Here is a 21,061-nt window from a genome sequence, read left to right on the forward strand (position 1 = left end):
TACATATACACACATATATATATATATAACACAGTTATATCCTTTGTCTATTAACATTAGATGCATTAACAAATTTCTGTCAATTTTGTATTAACATTTCGCTTCAGTTGATAGAGAAATTTTAGAAATTATGCATGTATATATTATTTGCCTTGCCATCTTGAAGTTAGGAAGACATTATCAAAGGTACAATAAATAGGAAGCTATAGGAAGTTGAAGAGTCTTCTTAGGTCAAGGACTCTAATCCTGTTTTAAATTCTGTTTTTTTTCATTCTTCTTTTGTTGGACTTCCTTTGTTTTGAAGTTTGTAGTACATAATACTTTCCAAAAACTATATACTAAAAATTGAATGAGCCAAAAAAAAATATTGTTTTGCCCTTCAGTATAAATAAACGTTTTGCCTCCTTATTTATATTTTTCTTGACATAGTTTATTTCAGGCCTCTATTATAACCTGTTTGAACTATTACAAGAACCTCCTAAGTGGTCTAATTTTCTTCATTCTTTATACTGATGACAGAGTCCCTCTCTCAGAACATAACATTCATTGTGCTAATATTTTACTCAAGAAAAAACATAAAAACCAAAAATTCATAATAAATAAGGTGTTTCTAGAATCAGCAAAGTACAGTTCAATTAGTTGACATAATATTATGGTCCTTCATTTTATCTTTTGGTTCTGAACTTCCTTACAATGTCCTCATGTACTTTAGAGCCCAGAGTGGAAGAGTGTAACACTCCATGTTCAAATACTTCTATTTGCTTGCGTTGTTACTGAGGCTTGAAGTATGCTTCTACCCCACTTCTGCTTATTAAGATAGTGCTTATGGGCTTCCCTGGTGGCGCAGTGGTTGGGAGTCCGCCTGCCGATGCAGGGGACGCGGGTTCATGCCCCAGTCCTGGAGGATCCCACATGCCATGGAGCGGCTGGGCCCGTGAGCCATGGCCGCTGAGCCTGTGTGTCCGGAGCCTGTGCTCTGCAACGGGAGAGGCCACAACAGTGAGAGGCCCGTGTACTGAAAAAAAAAAAAAAAAAAAAAAAGATACTGCTTATTTTTCAAATTTGAACTTTCGTAACACTCTGCTTCTGATAGGATTCTCCCACCATCATAGTGAAAATAAATTGCTTCTCACATTTGATCTAATCCATCCTGGTTTATAACTCTGTTATAACCATCACATACCATATTGCATTATTAATTGTGGTCTCTTTGGTGAACTTAAATTTCTCAAAGAACTTTCTTGTTTCTGTGAAATAAGAGTAGGAAATGGATTGTATATGTTCAGTAAATTGACCTCAACTTTTAAAATTATCTGTATTTTAAAGAATATTGCACATAAAATAATTGGAGTATACTGTCATGTGGAAACATAAACTGAATTTTAGGTATGTTTTATAACAACATGTTAGAAGCATATAGTTTTCCCATTTAGTGATGGGAATTCCTAGTAATTAATATTTATGTGTGAAATACTTTTGTTAATTGGTCAGTACATTCTTTTGCTCCTTGATATTTATGAAATGTTAAAAAATATATTTATTCTTTAAGTTGCCTTTAGGTTTATTATAAGTGTGATATCTACTGAAAGTATTGATAATCAATAAGGATTATAACCTCTTGTGCATGTCTATATTGGACTATAGTGTCACATAGGTACCAGGTGATGACCTGGGTGGTCTATAAAATCTAGACTATATGCTCAAAAATGTTTCACCTCATCTTAAAAAATAAAGAAATAGATTATATGCTACAGTGTTATATCTGAAATATTTGCACAAACAGAACAGTATTATTAAGGTCGTTGTGACTACATTACAAGTTGGAGATTCAAAACTCTAACTAAACTTGATAGAGCCCTATTTATTGCCACAAGCACTACATTACTGTCTAAGTTTCTGTTTGCAGGTATGAGGCAGCTCCATTTAGCTACTCCACATAATATGAACTATATTGCAGCTAGATTATATCTGTCATAGATGAAAGCAATATATTTTTCTCCTAGTAATTCATTCATGGTTTTATACATCCATAATCCCCTAGGGAGTGTCATGAATGCACATAATGTTCCCAAATGCTAGATATTGCATTTGTATATGTGATTTAACTGACAGATGTGTAAAATCACACACAGCTAGATAACCTCACAATGACTATACAGCTCTGAATCCTGAAAAATGTCAGTTATCCCAGCTGAGGTAGATTACAATATAATCAAAATAATCTAATTCCAATTTATTCTCCTGTTTTTTTTTTTTTTTTTTTTTTTTTTTTTTTTTTTTTTTTTTTTTTGCTGTACGCGGGCCTCTCACTGCTGTGGCCTCTCCCGTTGCGGAGCACAGGCTCCGGACACACAGGCTCCGTGGCCATGGCTCGCGGGCCCAGCCGCTCCGCGGCATGTGGGATCTTCCGGGATAGGGGCACGAACCCGTGTCCCCTGCATCGGCAGGCGGACTCTCAACCACTGCGCCACCAGAGAAGCCCTATTCTCCTGTTTTAATTGCATGTATGCTAAAGATCTTAGAAAGAGTAAAACAAATGACCTGTCTTTGAATATTTGTAAAATAACACACAGAAACATTGAATAAAGATAAAGAAAAAATAATTATGTTTTTGTTGTGATTCCTTAGTGGGGATTATAAGCTGTATAATTCTTGGTGTAGTGCAGCAATTGTTTATGTGGCAGTTAGGTATTCATAGATATTATCGTGGCCTTCCCCTTTCCCTAATAGTATAAAAGGCAGGGAGATTGAGGTATGGAATAGGTGAGAAGCATATGTGTAGATGCAAATTATTGGTAATGTTCTATTTTTGGGATTGCTGGTATATTCCTCTTGTTCATTATGTAATACTTTATAACTGATATGTGTATGTGCATAATTTTGTATAGTTCAAATATTATATTTAAACCTCATATAAGAGGGAAAAGGAGTGAGACTGACTTCTTTGCTCCTTTATCCCACATTAGTCATTGAAGTTAGTGTGCGTGTTCTACAAAGGAACCAGGGAGGAATTGGAAGGCTACAACTACCCAATTACTTGTATATTTGTGTTGCTTGATTCAATAATAACTTAAAGATCAACTGTAGATGGATTTGACTCATCATTCTCACTGATCAGATCTTGTGACCTTCCCTAGCCTAGTTATTTACCAAAACAGTTAGTGGCTTAAAGAATAGCAATTTTACTATCTCATGATTTTGAGGAACAAGAATTTAGGCAGGTCACTATTTGGGAATTCTACTTTTTATGGCATCAAGGAAAGTCAGCTGGCAAAAGGGCTGGTCTGTAGAGTTCAAGAAAGTGTCACTCACAGCTGACATGTCTGGTACCTTTTGGCTTCTGTTGCATGAGTCTCTTAAGATGGACTCTTAAGTGAAGCCTCAGGCCTCCAAGAGAAGTTTTTTTTAGAAAGTAAGAGGGAAGCGGCAGGGCCTTCCTAGCTTCCGAAGTCATGTGGCATTTCCTTTGCTGCACTCTGCTGGCAAAGAGATCACATGATTACCTAAATTCATAGGGTCAGGGTAAGGCCCATGTCTCAATGAGAGAGGTGTCAAAGAATTTGCGGCCATGTGTTTAATCCACCACACTCATACATACACAGCATTCTGTTTTGTGCCGTCATTTTATGAATTCTGTATATCCACTGACTTTTTCAGTCATTTTTCCTAAGTGTCTCTCTACATATCAGATTCTGAACTGGTAAATCCTACCAGGACCCATAATGAAGTTTTGTAAAAAAGTGCCCTCTACTTTATTTATTTTCTTTATGTGTTACTGCCACCATTCAAGGCTCTTTCATCTGTGTAAATTGGTCAGTTGGTCTGTGGTATAACACAGGTACATATCTTTCACTACATAGAGAGGTAGAGAGAGAGAGAGAGAGAGATGGATGGAAGGAAGGGATGGAGGAAGGAAGGGAGAGAGGGAGGAAGGAAGGAAGGAAGGAAAGAAGGATCATTTCTATCCCTCAGTTGGTGTAGATGCTGCTGGAAACAAAGTCCATGACCTAAGTTTGTGCTTTGGATAGCACAGGGTTGTGCCTCCTGCCACTTTAGCAAATGTGCCTTTATTCTTCTTGAAATTCCTCTCCAGTGTCACAGGTACTCCCTATTTGTTTTGTCTTTATTTTTCTCCTGTTTCCATTGACCCCCACCCAAAAGCTGCTAACAACTCTGCATTGCAGTCAGGAATGCAGCTAATTCTCTCTGCATCGTTCTTTTTTCCTTTTCCACTTTCTTTTCTCATATTCGTACTGCTGGCTCCTTAGGCTATTCTGGTTCAGCTTCTTGCTATCATTATCACCTTCTTTTTATGTCGTCCACAACTAATAGGCTTAAAAAAATTAATACATTTTCAAACACAGAACCCCATATTCTCATGATCTGATTACAACAAATTATCAACTCACAATCTATCCGGTTTTCTTTTCAACATCTAGATTTTTTTGTTTGTTTCTTTGTTTTTGTTTTTGAAGCAAGCAGTGATATTTCTATCATTTTTTCTTTATCCATGATCTTAAATATTTCTATAAAGAGAAAGTTAATTTCATCAATGATTTATACACCTGAATTGCTGCTAATGTGGGAAAGATGGGATGAATGTTTGATACGTTTTTTGTTTGTATGTTCTTGACAGTTTTAAAAATAACTAGTTGGTTTTCTGGCATCTTCCAGAGAAGTTTGTTTTTGTGTTTGTTTCTTTGTTTTGAGGATCAGTATGTGTTCATAAATTTAAGTATATCTGATGTGTTTTAATCCATTGAGATAATTACTCAGTCTCATATTTGATCAGTGAGTGCCTCTTCAATTCTTTTGACATAAAATCAATAGACTTTTATGGCTTTCCAGCTTTCCAGGATGTACATTTCTTGTCCCTAAAAGCTATTTATTCAAGAAGTCCGATTTCCGTTTAATGGAAGTATATTTAGAGACCTCAATTTTTGTACTGGAGTTGCTCATTGCTACTAGAATTGCCATTGTTCCTGGGCCTTTTCAGTGACAGTACACACATAAAAACATACACACATACACACACGCATACACCTATATATTTTAAGACAAATACATTATGTCTGTGTTTTGATACTTCCAAATCAAATTTTGGACTATAGAGATTCTACTTACTGGTACTAATCTTACCTCTTTTTCCTTGATGCCATAAATGTGATGCAGTTTTCATTCGAGTCAATGAATTAAAAGTCAAAAGGGAGAAGACCAGAAACTTTTTTCATACCCTTCCCTCAAAACCCAAAGAGCTAAATGCCATTCAGACCATTTAAGGATTAGCATTAGGAAAAATGAAAATTTAGGACTCCTTCATTTATCCTACCTTTTTCTCCACTTTTTTTTTTTCTTTTTGCGGTATGCGGGCCTCTCACTGTTGTGGCCTCTCCCGTTGCGGAGCACAGGCTCCGGATGCGCAGGCCCAGCGGCCATGGCTCACGAGCCCAGCCGCTCCGCGGCATATGGGATCCTCCCAGACCGGGGCACGAACCCGTATCCCCTGCATCGGCAGGCGGACTCTTAACCACTGCGCCACCAGGGAGGCCCTCTCCACTCTTGATGACTAATATTCCTGTAATGGAATTCAGTCGGAATTCTACTGAATGGAGATTAAATACCTATATGGACATACCTAGTATATATGTACTATGTCTAAAATACAGTCACACTAAGAGAATAATCAGTTTATCAATACAAGGGCAAATGGCTTATCAAAGCCTTTTCTGTTTTCAAATGGGGTGGTGAACAACCTGCAGATGGGGCAGATTCCTGCTGAACAATGTGGAAGAGAAAGGAGAGTCTGATGATTCTGAACACATTGTAATCCCTGATCCTCAGTCCCTATGGTGGCTTACTGACACATACAACCCAGCTACAAGAGGCCTAGACAATGAAGAGAAAGAACTGACTGAACTAAGAGACAAGGATCTACATGGTTGAAAAGAAACATTGAATAATGAGACATAAGCCTTGCAAGACTCAAAGTTTTTTCTAAATCTGTCACCATTCACATTCAACTGAGCCTGGATGACCCAGAACCCCATTTTTCACCTTAATGCAGTTCATGCAGTGTAACAAGAACATTGTCATTCCAAATTCAATAAAGTATTTCCTGAACACCTTCTATATCTACTTTGTAAGAACCAGAACTGTTCTAACTGGCCAGTCCTGCCCTGAATAATTTATGCAATATTTTAAATTTTTTGTAATGAGTCAACTTGCTTTTAATAAAATTTAAGTCCTAGAAGATGCACTCATCAAAACTGTATTTTAGGTTGAGTCAATACTACGCTATTTAGAGCCTGTAACCACCTCATGTATGGTGGATGTTTTTTTTTCTTTTGTGTTTTAAGTGTGTATTATGGCACATATTTCTTAGTCCTGGGTCTTTCTATCTATACACATAAAGGATTTTTTTAAGAACACTTTTTTTTTTTTTGCAAGAAAAGGGTTTACTGATTGGGAATACAAGGAATCCAGGAAACATACAAAGGATAGAACTAAGGCACATCTAAGGAACTTTATCATCTACATATTTCCCCATTCTAGCGTGTTTTTCATTCCTTTCTTGTTTGGCTTCAACTATGTACCATGTAAAATATTTTGGTTTCAGTTCTTTCACTGGTCACAGTCTCTTAGTTATCCAAGCATACAATTCTAAGAGAATCTGGCTGATCCTTTTCAAAGCAGTGCACTCATATGGTGGAGGAGAAAGGATTGATTGGACTGTGAGTTTTATGACAACATATATCTATTTGGCCACTCAGCAAACATTTCACTGGGGGAGGAGTATCTTACTCTTTTCTCCAGATGAGAGTTGGAGTAAGAGTGGGGAGTCAAGCAACTCTAAGTATGTCTAATACAATATCTATTTATACAGCAATTATGTGATATATTTCCACTAGTCTTTTTTCTTTTGTATTTTAAAGTGAAGTAAAAATATACCTCAGTGGTAAAATATACCTTCTTACCTACTTTACAGTGGGGGGGATTTTTTTCCTTACAAACCAAAATAACTTGGTATTATATAAATTGGAAAAGTGCCTTAACCACTTTATATATATATATATATATATATATATAGAGAGAGAGAGAGAGAGAGAGAGAGAGAGAGAGAGAGAGAGAGAGAGAGAGCGAGCAGTTAGGTGTGGTAAAATTATTTTGACTGTTCTCAAAGCAGATACAAGAATGGGGACATACAAAATAACATCATTGTGCAGTAAAAAAATGGACAAAGATCTTGTTGTTTTCATCTTTTGCTTCTTCAGAGTTAAGGGCCATGCTTGATACATAGCAGGTATTCTATCCTTATTTATTTATTCAAAAACTGTCATGATTGCCTACTACACACTGAGTTCTATATGAGAAAATGGATTCCTAATAGTGAATAGAGCAAACCAAGCCGTCAGTAAAAGGACAACAAAGACACAGATAATTTCTATATGAGGCCAAAAATGGCACAATAAAAATAGCAGTTTCTGTGCCATTAGTATTTGCCAGTCTCTGTTCTGAGTGCTTTATGGATAGAGTCATTTATATTTTTATTATAGTTCTGCAAGTCATGTACTGTTACTCTCATCCCATATTAGAGTTGAAGAATTTGTGACACAGAGAGATCAATATCATGCTCAAGTTCACGAGTAAGTGATGAGGCCAGTGCTCTAGACCAGGTGTTAAATGCTTCTAGTGAGTAGATATGTTACATGAACATGACAAGAGACACTGTATAGGCAATTTTAATAGAAAATTGATCATCTGGTTAACACCTATTCCTGAATTTCCATTTTTTCTATGATTATTCCTCAATTTATCTATTTATACAAGGAATCAGCTCCTGATCATAAGCTCTTTGGGGCCTTCATTATGTGTTCTCTTGAACCCCACATGGTGAGACATTTAACAAGACCTGTTCCACAGAAGTCCATGCCCTTTGTGAGCTTGGCTCATTAAATATTTGTTCACAGTCTGAGAAGTCTGGGATTTAACCCCCAATCCTCATATTCAACAGGCCTAAAAAAAAAAAAAAAAAAAAAGAATCTAGTTGGAATCTAATTTAACTCTGAAAAATGTATCCTACAGTTTCATATTCCCCTCACATTTTTTTTTTAAGACGTTGGGGGTAAGAGTTTAGTAATTTATTTATTTATTTTTACTGTGTTGGGGCTTCGTTTCTGTGCGAGGACTTTCTCTAATTGTGGCGAGCGGGGGCCACTCTTCGCGGTGCGCGTGCCTCTGACTATCAGGGCCTCTCTTGTTGTGGAGCACAGGCTCCAGATGCGCAGGCTCAGTAGCTGTGGCTCACGGGCCCAGTTGCTCCACGGCATGTGGGATCCTCCCAGACCAGGGCTCGAGCCCGTGTCCCTTGCATTAGCAGGCAGATTCTCAACCACCATGGAAGTCCCCCCTCACATTTTATACTTGATTTATAGCGAACCCCTTCTCATTTATATAATTCACTCATTGTGGCATACAGTCTAGAAAAAGTATTCATAAAATTTGTATACTGTTAGCGTGACCTCAGATTAATCTCTTTAAAAATGTTGCTTAAAACCACATTCACACAAATAAGTTCCTTTTATAGATTCTTTGTCTTTTTATTTTCCTTAGTAAATCTAATAATATGATTAGAGTTGCTCAGATAATCTTCCATCTCAAGGTTTTATTCATTTCTGATTCATTGTGTCTATTATTAAACCCAGCTGTTGATGTTTTTGAACAAACTGATTTCTGAATTAACTCTACATTGTGTTCTATAATAACCCCACTTCAGTATTATCATGAGTTGCTCCCAATTTACTTTTAGATAATTAAAGCCTCTCTTTATTCCTATCCAAGTTGCCTGTTTTATTTCCCAGAACACAAGGATGTGATTTCATTCATGTTGCTCTAGGGGTCTAAAGTTGATAATCATTTTTCTACATCTGCCCTCATCAGTGTCAGCTTGCAAAATATGCTGCTGTGTCCCCATCCCTTGGCTTCCTCTCATTAGCATTCACATTCCTACTGATATAGTGTGTTTTTCTGCCACAAGCCATTCCTTGTTGTTTTCCTATAAAGTCAGTACTTTAGCATCAGAATTGTCCTAATTTCCCTAGCATATTATATATTTTCCCTATATTGACTTGTTTATGTGGATTATTTACATATAACTGCATCTGCTTCAGAATTGATGACATCTATTACTGAAATATGAAAATATATATATATATGTTTCTCAATATCTGAATAAGCAATTCACAAGTTGGTGTAGGAAAAGAAGAAAATCTAGGTCATCATAAAAAACTTTGCTTATATCCCTTTAATTTTCATGATGAAAACCTGGAACATTAAAATTTGGGTATTATTTGTTAGAACAAAGAAAAAGTGGTTTCAATAACTGTCATCACTAATATATTCTAATGGCTATTTATATATAATATTTGAATGTATACTTATACAAGTGCAGGTATATTTTATATTCTATCTACTTTACAGGTTTCCTTGATATTTTATATACTTTATATTAATATTTAATTACTCTGATTCCTTACCACATATCAACCCCTAAAATGACAAAATGAAATAACAAAATTTTCAGAGAATTTGTGGAATTGCTAATATTCTGTAGTTATGATTTGGAACTGATGTTTTAAATGAAGCTTCCTAGATTTTATACATTAGTCTCATTTTCTTTGATCACCAAAATGCAAATTTCCTAGGAAGACTATGTTATTGTATAGTTTTATTGTAAAATAGGCATTGAGAAATACAGTTGATATTGTTAGGAAGTTTCCATAAAGGTAAAAGTCATTATCCTTATTATATATATGTATTATTTTGTTATTTAATATCTTTCTTATTTGCCTTTTCTTGACCTGAAGAATAACATCTATACAAAAAAAAGTTCATTTATCCAAAACACAGGAAGGCACATTTTGAGATTGTACAGATTAATTTAATGTTATGTAGTCATATAAAAACACTTCAGTTTTATCTCTTGGAGATATCTAAACCTCTCTACTTTCCCACCCCACGATTTTTATCAAGCCAAAATACAGATTCCCTTAGTTGAGCATTTTTAAAACAACTTATCAGTATAATTTGCCTTTTAAAGAATAAGATTTCCTTCACATTTATTTTAATCTCTCTAACAGCATGCACTTGAAAAGAATTAGAGTTAAAATATTAGTAATCCGGATACTCTTACTTTCTATACTCTCCACCGGTGTTCAATATATCATAAGTACTACCATAACCAGATGTGAAGGGTTTTTTGAAAGCTTTTCTATTTTACAAAAAAAGGATTTAGGAAAATACTTGCTTACAAATTTAGGCCTCCTATCACTTGCTGGTAGGTGTATAAGATAGTTATAGTTATTTTTCTTCCTTTAGAATTTCAGAAATTTGATTCTAAGTCATTGAACAGAATTTGGGTGCCATTATCTGATGTCTAGAGATTTTTCTGTACAGTTCTTGAGGTGTCATATGTTTCCTATACTATAAGCATCTCAAATCTCTTTAGTACACAGGAAGGATGTAGATATAAAAATAACCTTTTACAGTCATCATGAAGACAGTTAAATATGAAAATACAATCTTACAATATTTTTCTTGATATTATTGAGGGCATAGAAATGACAGCAGAAGATTGAATAGATAGACCTGCCCAAAATATACACAGGTTGCTAGTGAGGGAATTAAAAATATAATAAGGTCAACAGTGTGGGACAGTTTACTTTATGGGATTTCTATATTTTGTTTGGCTTTTTTTTGTTGTTGTTTTACAACAGCTCTCTCTAGCCTTGGATTCTAACCTTTTGCCTAATGCAATTATCAATTTTCATGTAAAAATCTCTCAGTAAGTTTAACTCCGTGATATTTTCTATTAGTCAATGAGAACTAGAAAATTAGTTATAACATCTGTTCATAATCTTTAGTAAAAAATTAGCTCACCAAGGCCTTTAAAAAAGCATTACAATGTTTCCAAACATTTGATATTTTTCAACTCAATTTTGGCTTTTTAGTTTATAATCTTACCAGTGTTTCCAGTTCTTACTAAGAATTAAGTTGATGAGTTAAAGTCACTTGTTCTAAAATAAATGGCAATCAGTATACTCACCTGTTCCTAAACATAATTTTTATTTAAATTTTAAACAAAAAAGTTATTTTTGACAATCTCTTGGCATTCTAGAAGGTTACAGTGTTTTCTATCCTCTTCTGTAAATTCCAGTGAAAAATGTCAACTTTGAACCAGTGACACTATATTACACTGTTTGTGTGTTTTGTTGCTTTACATACAAGGTTTTCCTTACAGTTTATTTCTCCCTAAGAGGCGGCACTTTGTTAATATGGCTGTGTACAATTTTCTGACAAGTGCTGAACCTACGCTAACAAAAAATGGTTCTTATTTATGATATGTCAAATTACTGTTCCAAGAGTAGACCTTTTAGGTTGCATTCAGCCTTTAATTTGACTAAATTTAAATGACATAAAATGCCTTTTAGTTGGGCCTTGGCTGGCATATTATATATCTCATTTCACTGAAAAACATTCACATGCAAATATGGTTTGTTTGGAGTGAGGACAATTGTGACTATCATGACTGATGATGGCTTTTGATCACAATTCTACAAACTGAAACCTTGAAAAAGAAGAGGCTATTTGGACTGGCATCTGCAATCCCATGAATTATTTAGTTCACATTATTCATAAATCTATTTGAAGAGGAGGTTTTATGAGTTTTTGGAGGAGGAGTTGTGTTGCCAGTGTCAATGTATGCTGTAACTGCCTGCATGCATATGAACACTTCCTATAAATGTTAAGTGTTCTAGAACCTGTACAGTGTGTTACCTGAGTACTCTAGCTAAGTTAATCTCTTAGAAATGGAATCTGACGCCCAGCCCTTCCTTACTCCTTCCACCATTGGGTCTATTGGAAGGAAAGGAGCAGTGCACATACATGATGTGTAGAAGTGGGTAGGGCACATTAACAGAACACACAGTTTCCATTCCTGCTTCGTAGCAGAGCAAGCTAAAAACCCTCCTTCCACCAACACCGTGATTGTCCTTTCCTATATACTTTTACACTGATGCAGCTGCCTGGAAAATCCTCTCTCCTCTCCTTTTTCAGGTTTCCAACCAGCTTTCCAACCAGCTGGTGAGTTGATTTTTCTATAACTTAATCCCACTACTAGTGGCATAGCCTAGTTTTATATTTACATTCCTCTCAATTACTTGTTTACATATTTGTTTCTTTTTCTACATGATAAGATCTCTGAGGACAGGGATCTTGTGTTAATCAAATTCTTTGTTTCAGAGCATTAGTATCCCTGTAATTTATAAGGCATGCTCAATAAGCAGATGCTAGACTATCTTGAATTACCCTCACACTGTATCTCTTAAATGGAACAATGCATATATCTTACTTATATTGCTCCAAGTTTTTATAAAGGACTATAACTTCAAAATTATTTTTAAATTTGAAATATTGAGGGAAGTTTAATATTGGTTACATTTTAAGCAAAACATCTTATTTAGGGATTTTCTATTGGCTTTCTGCTGGCACAGCGAAGTGACTCATGTTCAGACCTAGTTTTCAGAGAGTGAGTCGAAAGGCTCAGTTGTAATTTGCTCATGTGAATTTTTAAGTAATGCTTTAGAGTTTTAAAATTAATGAACAGTTGCAGTTTATGTTGCTGAATAGATGTCCCCTCTACTTAGAGTTCACAGTATTTGACAATCAATGCTGCAAAGAAGGTTAGACCACATAATCTTTAAAGGTAGCATCTAACTCTGAGATTGTCTGTCTCTGAAATCATCCGAGGTGGGAGTTTAGGCTTAATAGTAGATTCAAATGCAAACAACTTGAATAAATTTACTTACAGTTCGACTATTTTAAAATCCTGAGAACTGATTTTATTTTGTCTTCTTTCGAAAATATATTTTCCTGTAAACTGTTGGGACTTCTCAATATGTTTATTAATGTGTACGTATAAAATTATTTGTGGAATTATGAAAAATAGCATCATGACAGGAATATTTCTTTCCTGGGTAGATGGATTATTGTTCCATAGATAAGAAGAATCAGTACATGGGTACTAAAAGTCAGGTTGTACAATGTAAGGGAAAAGTCCCTGTGCTGGGAATTGGAAGATTCAGAACCTTCTCGATTCCCCTCCTAAGTAGCTAGTTAGTACTGAGAAAATCTTGTACTGTCCCTCAGGCCTTAATTTCCACATCTACAATTTGGAGTTAACAGTGTCTGACCTCAGAGTTTCTTTGTGAATCCTATGCAGTGATAGATATGGAAACTTTAAAAAAGCATTGTTACTTTAACTGTGAGATTTGCTAATATCAACCCTACAAAATTTAGGATAAAGTATTGTCTGTAAAGAAAGCTTTCTTGTTTTAAGAATTCATTTTCAATTTGATTTAATGAAGTTGTTGTTGTAGGTTTCTTATCTTTTCAAATTTACATTCTAGACCCAGTTGGTGTGTTTGAATATATCTTTCATTGAAGGAGATCACATAAGATATTAGTACTAAAATTATTATCACTTTTTCATTGTGAATGTGGCTATTGTAGACTTCAAAGTAAAATGTACCAGCTTAAAAAAATAATGTTAATAACTATGATCTTCTTTAACAGTTAGGTATTTATTAAAATATAAACTGTTTCATATCATTATGATTATCTTACAGATACATATTTAAACTAGCAGTATTTGATATGTAAAATGAACATATTATTCACCAACTGAGCATTATCTTACAATCCCAAACTAGCAGCTAACTTACCTGTAGCACGGTATGACATAATCTACCCACTTGCTCTCAGTAGCAATCTGAGGTAGGTACTGGGAAAATCAGGATACAGAACATATTCCTGTGTACTTGTCTTCATCAAAATGTATTTTGTTTCTCTCTTCAGGGACAAGGCTCACTTCAAAGGGCAGTGTTTGGGCTATTATTTTAAACTGCCTGAATCTAACATAAATATAAAATAATAATAGTTTTCTTAAGTGGATCTTGAAATCTAGATCATTATTTTGTATTTTTCATCTAGCCTTTTTCATCTAGACTTTCTCCTAACATTTTGCACTAATCTAGAGATGACCGTTCATGACATTCTAAGATATCTGTAACCTGATTTGCTTTTATATATGAAATACAAAGTGGCTTGTTTAGTACATTGTAATTATATATAGATAGATAGTTAGATAGATAGATTTTTTTTGTGTTTTTTTTTTGGTTTTTTGTTTTGTTTTGTTTTGTTTTTTTGCCATACGTGGGCCTCTCACTGTTGTGGCCTCTGCCATTGCGGAGCACAGGGTCTGGACGTGCAGGCTCAGCGGCCATGGCTCACGGGCCCAGCCGCTCCGCGGCATGTGGGATCTTCCCATACTGGGGCACGAACCCGTGTCCCCTGCATCGGCAGGTGGACTCTCAACCACTGTGCCACCAGGGAAGCCCCTGTAATTATATATTTTGTAATTACAAGGATTTTCATCTCTATGCAATCCCCTCTGCCATTTTGCCATCATATTATAATAACACACTGTTAGAAGTAACTTTGTCCCAAGATACTCCTTTGGTCAGAGTTAATTATAAACTAAATAAAGTTTACCCAAACTGTTGTGCAGAAGATGGTACAAGGTACACCAACTAGATTTTCTGAAATTGAACACCTAAGACCATTTTTCCATTTTATCTCCATATGACCCAATTAATATTAGCTATTGGCATTTACCAATTGAGGTAAACTGTGTTTGGAAGATTCCTCCCTCCAAATATTGAAATAATGATAGTTGTAATACTCCATTCAGAGAATATTTGACACAGATGAAAACATGTATAGTCCAGATCATATCAGTCTTTTTTGCAATTACTATTCATGTTTATTAAGACTGTATTTGACACACAAATTGGGGGCATGTTGTTTTTTTGACTTCATTTATGTAATAATTTCAAAATAACTTTTAAAATACATTTTTAAAAGTATCTAAAATTCCTGAAGTGGTCCAGATTAAGGTACATTTCCTTTTCTTTTTTTGTGTGTCTTAAAATAAAGTTGTGAGATCCTCATCATATCTCTGAGAAATGTCATCTATGTTGGTCTTATTCTGGTGGATTTCAAATTAAGATGTGGTCAAAGTGGATCTTCAGTTGCTCAACAGTTGTTGTTATGCCTTAAATAAAATGTTAATCATATCTTTCAAACCATACTGTAAAATTCATGTTATGATTAGTATTACTATATCAATCAAAGTAGAATAATAGTATATATTGATCCATCTATTGATCAAGAGAGTAACATAGCACCTAATGAAATTTTCCTGCAAAATAAATTATACAGGGCTTCCCTGGTGGGGTAGTGGTTAAGAATCCGCCTGCCAATGCAGGGGACATGGGTTCGATCCCTGGTCTGGGAAGATCCCACATGCCGCGGAGCAACAAAGCCCATGCGCCACAACTACTGAGCCTGCGCTCTAGAGCCCGCGAGCCACAACTACTGAAGCCCAAGCACCTGGAGCCCGTGCTCTGCAACAAGAGGCCACCACAATGAGAAGCCCACGCACCACAACGAAGAGTAGCCCCTGCTCTCCACAACTAGAGAAAACCTATGCGCAGCAACAAAGACCCAACACACCCCAAAATAAATAAATTTATTAAAAATATATATATATATACAGAAAGTACTGACTATATCAATATAAAATAAAAGCGTTAAAAGGCAAAATCAGAGAAACATAGGAAGAGAAGATGCCATTGAGGTTCTCCATAATACACACAGGAACCAAATATCAACATCCCAGTCTTACCTACCTATTCACTATTGAATCAGTAATGAAAGTTCTCCTCTCACTCATTATGACTGTAAGTAAATTAACATCTATGTGTCAGAAAGTCTTAATTGCATAATATTACAGTAAAAGCTACCAGAGACCATATCTGAAGAATTTGAAACTGACATGTCTAAATGATCACATTCCCTGCACTTGGTTTATAGAAGTGTTGTACTAGAAATAAGCATCTAAGTGCTCCTTAAAATTAGCATGCCTTAAATATGAATGTATGTTAAGTGTGTGTATTCTGGGTCTGAACTCTTTTAGTGTGGATGACTTAATTTTAGGCAATCATGACCCTTCCTGATGTATGAGTCAGGATGAGATCAGAGAAGCAGCAATGTCTGATGGACAACATTCTGGGGGTCACCTTTCACCTTGCTTGAGCTCCTCACTGGGATGATTCACTAGAGGGCAAAACCAAGTATTTCTTGATCATACTCTTATGTATGGAGAAGCTTGACTTTGCCGGCCCACTGAAATGATTGCCTTTGGATCCCTTGAAAATTGAACAAGTTACCTGCTCTACACTGAAGCAGATTAGATAGATTCCCTTAAGTTATTCCTAACCACGTTCTCTATTTTCACAGCTTTTCCAGAATTAACCCATTATCTGGTAATTAGGAGTTAGGATACACTGAGTTCATGTTTATTTCATAAGTATTTACTTGAATGCTGTAGGCCAAATCAGCACATGGTGCTGAGTTTCACATCTCTATTTATACATCTTCTCAAAAAAATCTCATGAAAACATTTGATTATTTCTGTCAAATTTTTTTTTCTGTTTCTGCCCCTTGACCCATTTCCTGTCACTACCCTCCTTAAGCCCAAGCTGTAAACTCTTGGGGTCCATGTAAATTCCAGGTGGTATGAATTCTCTTCCTTTACATCAGTGAGTCCCAGTCATCTATTATAATGATTGCAAAAGTGTTATCAGTCAATAAATGTGTTTACTAGGTGCTACTACGGTTGTAAACTGTTATGTATGCATATGATTATACAAAGTGATTACATAATATTGTATTCTGTGTACATATACATACATACACACACATATATATATATATACATACACATATATATATGCATGCATACACTCACACACATGGAGAGAATGTTTGTGTCCTACTAATTTTCTCAGGTCACCATCTGCCTTAGAATGTGAACTCTTATTGGTAGATACCATACCATTATTGGTTCTACATGACAATTGGAAAACTGATGGCTCAGAAAGTTTTCAACAGGCATATACAGTTGCTTTACTATTTTATTACCATTACTATTTATAGACATAGAAGTATCATTTACTTAGCATATGTTTAAACTAGTAAAATGGAATATATTTTTAAATAAATTATTGAGTATAAAATTTCTAATTAATATAATAACTTAATAGAAAAACTGAAAATATAGCTACAGCATCTAGAAAATAGGAAATATGACCAATCTCACTGACATTACAATTTGGTTTTCTTAGTTTCTGTTCATAAAACATTTCTCAAGTCTAATAGTTTTATGTAATTAACAACAATCTAAGGTATATATATTAAATTTATCCATCCAAATTAGCAAATGAGAATCTGGGGAATAATAGAAGACTAATATCCATTGCTATATTTTATTCCAATTATAGATTTAGGATATTTCTATGATAGCTTCCTGGTTTAGTAACACAAACATAAATGTAACTTCAAACGATGCCGGTATACTTTATTTACTGAGAACCTTTTATTCTGGTACTGTCTCTAAACTTTCATAATAATATATGACGGATACATCTAAGGGTTTGCATTTATTTTATAGTCTCTTCTAGAGGCATGAGTTTGAGTCCAATTTTTTTTTACAAAGTCTTGAAAACTCCCTATATTTATCAGTGTAAAAGTCATAAGTCTTACAGGGCAGTATGGAATACAGCAGAAGAAAAAGAAATTTATAAATTGGTAGTGAGTCATGAAGTTTGAAAAGATTCTTGACAGCAAAAGAAATATAGAATAAAGTAGTGTAAATATTTTACATGTAAGCTATCAGTGCTAGAAGCATAAAAACAGTGGAGAGAAAAATTCTTAATACAAAATAACAGTTATTTTGATACATATAATTAATTCTGTCTGTATAGAGTGAGGAAACATGGGAAAGAAATAATTATATAGATTACTTAATTCTCAAAATACAGTTGAATGAAGTAGTTAGAAGCTTAAAATAAACTTCTGTTTCATTTCTGCAGAAGCAAAATGGTTATTTCATAGAGGAAATTACTATGTTCCACATTTTAGAGACTAAATTTCATAAACCAAAATTATTTCAATGGTGCTTGTTTGCCTTGCACATACAAATAAAAATTTACTCACATAAGATAATCTCCTTCAATACAAACACCAATATATAACTGTGCTGTTTTATTCACTGTTACATGTAATCATATTATAGGAACACTGATGTCAAGAAATAAACCTAGATACTTGAATAATTTTAAATATTTTTTTATTGTCAGAAATTTCAACCATCTATAAAAATAGAAAATATTATAAACAACATGCATTTCAAGATTATTTTAAAAGGAATTGCAGGAAACTGGTCATTTTTCATATTTAGTTTTGTGAAAAGATAATGACTTAAAAATATATTTACATTAAAAAATATATATATGTATATATATTTACAATACTATTATTCCACCTAAGTACTAACAACAATTCTTTAATATTGTGAAATATCCAGGGCTCAAATCAGGATCCAAAGTAGTCTGCACATGCCATTTGTTTGATATGTCTCTTAGGTTCCCCCTTCAATTGGTATTTTTTATTCCTGATATCTATTTGCTAAAGGAACCAAATACCAAAATTCCTTGTGTGTGGTTTCCCATATTCAAGGTTAGACTAATTGCATTGACAATGCATTTTTTTTGTTGTTGTTCCCTGTGTATACTGGACATTGGAAGTTCAATGGAGAGGCACAATTCTATCCAGATTTGATTATATTGCAGAAATACTTAAATGGTATTGTGTCCTTCCAGGAGAAGGTATGTAATTCCTGGAATTATCCCTTTTAATGATGTTAGCATTATGTATATACATAGGCAGCTACATATAAGAACTTATTAAAGATTGTGGAACAGTGGTTTTTGAGTTCTATTATTTCCTCTTTATTTATTGGCTGGGGTATTTGTATTGGGAGAAATTTCCTCTCATCAACTATTTGGTTACTCTTGGGTATATCTCTTTTAGCAAACATTTCTTTCTCAAGCATCATTTTTACACATTTTTCCTAGTGTGAAATTTGTGTGGTTATTAAGAAAGAAGAACTTGTGAAAGAAATTAAAGTCACGCTTTTTCAAGTTTTCAATTCTAACGAGCCTTAGAAGAAAATTCTCATGTTTAGATGATGTTAGTTGATAGCTAAGAAAGATGTTATTTTAAATAAAACTCAAGTGATTAGTGAAAGAATGTTATTAACTTTGTACTGGATAGTTGGAGAAGAAAGGAGGAAATGTAGGTGGTTATCTAGCCCTGAAATGCAATTATTTTAATTTCCATATCTTGAAAAGACTGTAATACCGTGGTAAGTATCTGATAAATTAGATGTAGTAGTACTTCTTTTTAAAATCAGTGTGATTTCCTCCTTTGTAAAAAGGAATAAAACTCTCCTGATATTAATTAGCACTACATTGTTATACTGTATCTAATGATTGTGTTTTGATATAGTGGATTTTAAAATATACATGTTCAGCATGGTGTTTTGGTTGTAATTTTGCTACCAAATAGCTTTGTAACCTAGAAAAAGTCACTTATCATCTCTGGTTCCCAGTTTTGCAATATTTTGGATCTCTTAGTTTCCACTGTATTTCTTCTAGGAAGTAGTGGCAATATATTCTCTCTTATTATTATAATTTGCACATGTCTATGAGTAACTTTCATATTTAAAAAAATTTTATTGTGCAGTGTCTATCAATGGCAATGGGTTTGTTTTTTTTTGTTTCATTATAGATTAAATTTGGGGCAGGAGGAACACAAAATATATCTGAGTATGAAGTTGCAGATGTCAGGAACCTCTGTCTCCTTGGAATGTCAGTACTTGCTAAGTTTATTGCTTCTCTATTAAGAAATGACAGTCCCTTATCTATAAATTTGTTTACGGGAGGAAGAGTAAACAACACTAGGCTAAAATACCAAAGTATTTCCAAAAAAGGCTACATAATATTAAAATAAAAAGATCCACAATGCTTTATTATTAGCTTTCTGTGAATAAATTCCAGTAATGACTTTGGTATTTCCAAAATGTTTTATTGCTAAATATCTTTTCAGCAAACACTTCTAAAGGCAACGACAAATCCAGTATGTTCTACATTATCCATACATTGCAAATACTAATAAAACATTTCACCATTTTGTTATGACATAAATCTTAAATTTAGGAGTAGAAATTAAAAGAACAGGGAAAATGTGGCTAGGTCATACAAATTATGAGGTAGGTAAAATTTATCTAATCTCCTCTGAGAATGCCCTCATGCCCTACTTATAGTCCCTGTACTTCATTTTGAGAAACACTGTTTTAGATTCACCAATTCTTTGCAGAATTATTAATGATACCTTTCAAATATACAGACACTTTAATAATTCAATGAACTAATTAACTAATTGGTGACATAATCAATTAATTATATTTTTACTTTTTAATCATCTGTATTGGAGTTTTCAGAGATAAACCTCATTAATATAATGCTTAACATTCACTAACTATTTAGCATTCATATGTAAATTGCTCTGGTATTTCTGTTATTATTCACATGATTTTTCTTCAAAACTTACATACATAAATTTTCACATTATTAATATCAGAATTATTAGCAGTTACAAATTTAATATTATAACTGATCATCTCTGGAAAAAAGTGTGAACAACTATAATGTTATAGTTATAACTTGCTGCCTTTATTATAAAGGTGAAGAAATGTTAATGTCATATCTAAAACTTTTCTCAGGTCAAAGTACCTTTACTTCCTTTCGTTTCATTTTAACTATGAACCGCTAAAATTGTATTTTTAAGATAATTTTCAGTCACTTTTGGGTGGTATGCAGTGTGCACTTTACAATTGACTTATAATTGGACTGTGCTGACAATGGAAAATCTTACAAGTATTGAACATGACATTTATGACAGTATTGCTGTCATCTTGGCTTCTTTTATGGAATATGCAGAGAATTATAATTAGGCTAACAAGCCTGGTAGCCTGGCTGCT

Source organism: Mesoplodon densirostris, chromosome 5 (genome assembly GCF_025265405.1).
Source record: "Mesoplodon densirostris isolate mMesDen1 chromosome 5, mMesDen1 primary haplotype, whole genome shotgun sequence".
Lineage (NCBI taxonomy): Eukaryota > Metazoa > Chordata > Mammalia > Artiodactyla > Ziphiidae > Mesoplodon > Mesoplodon densirostris.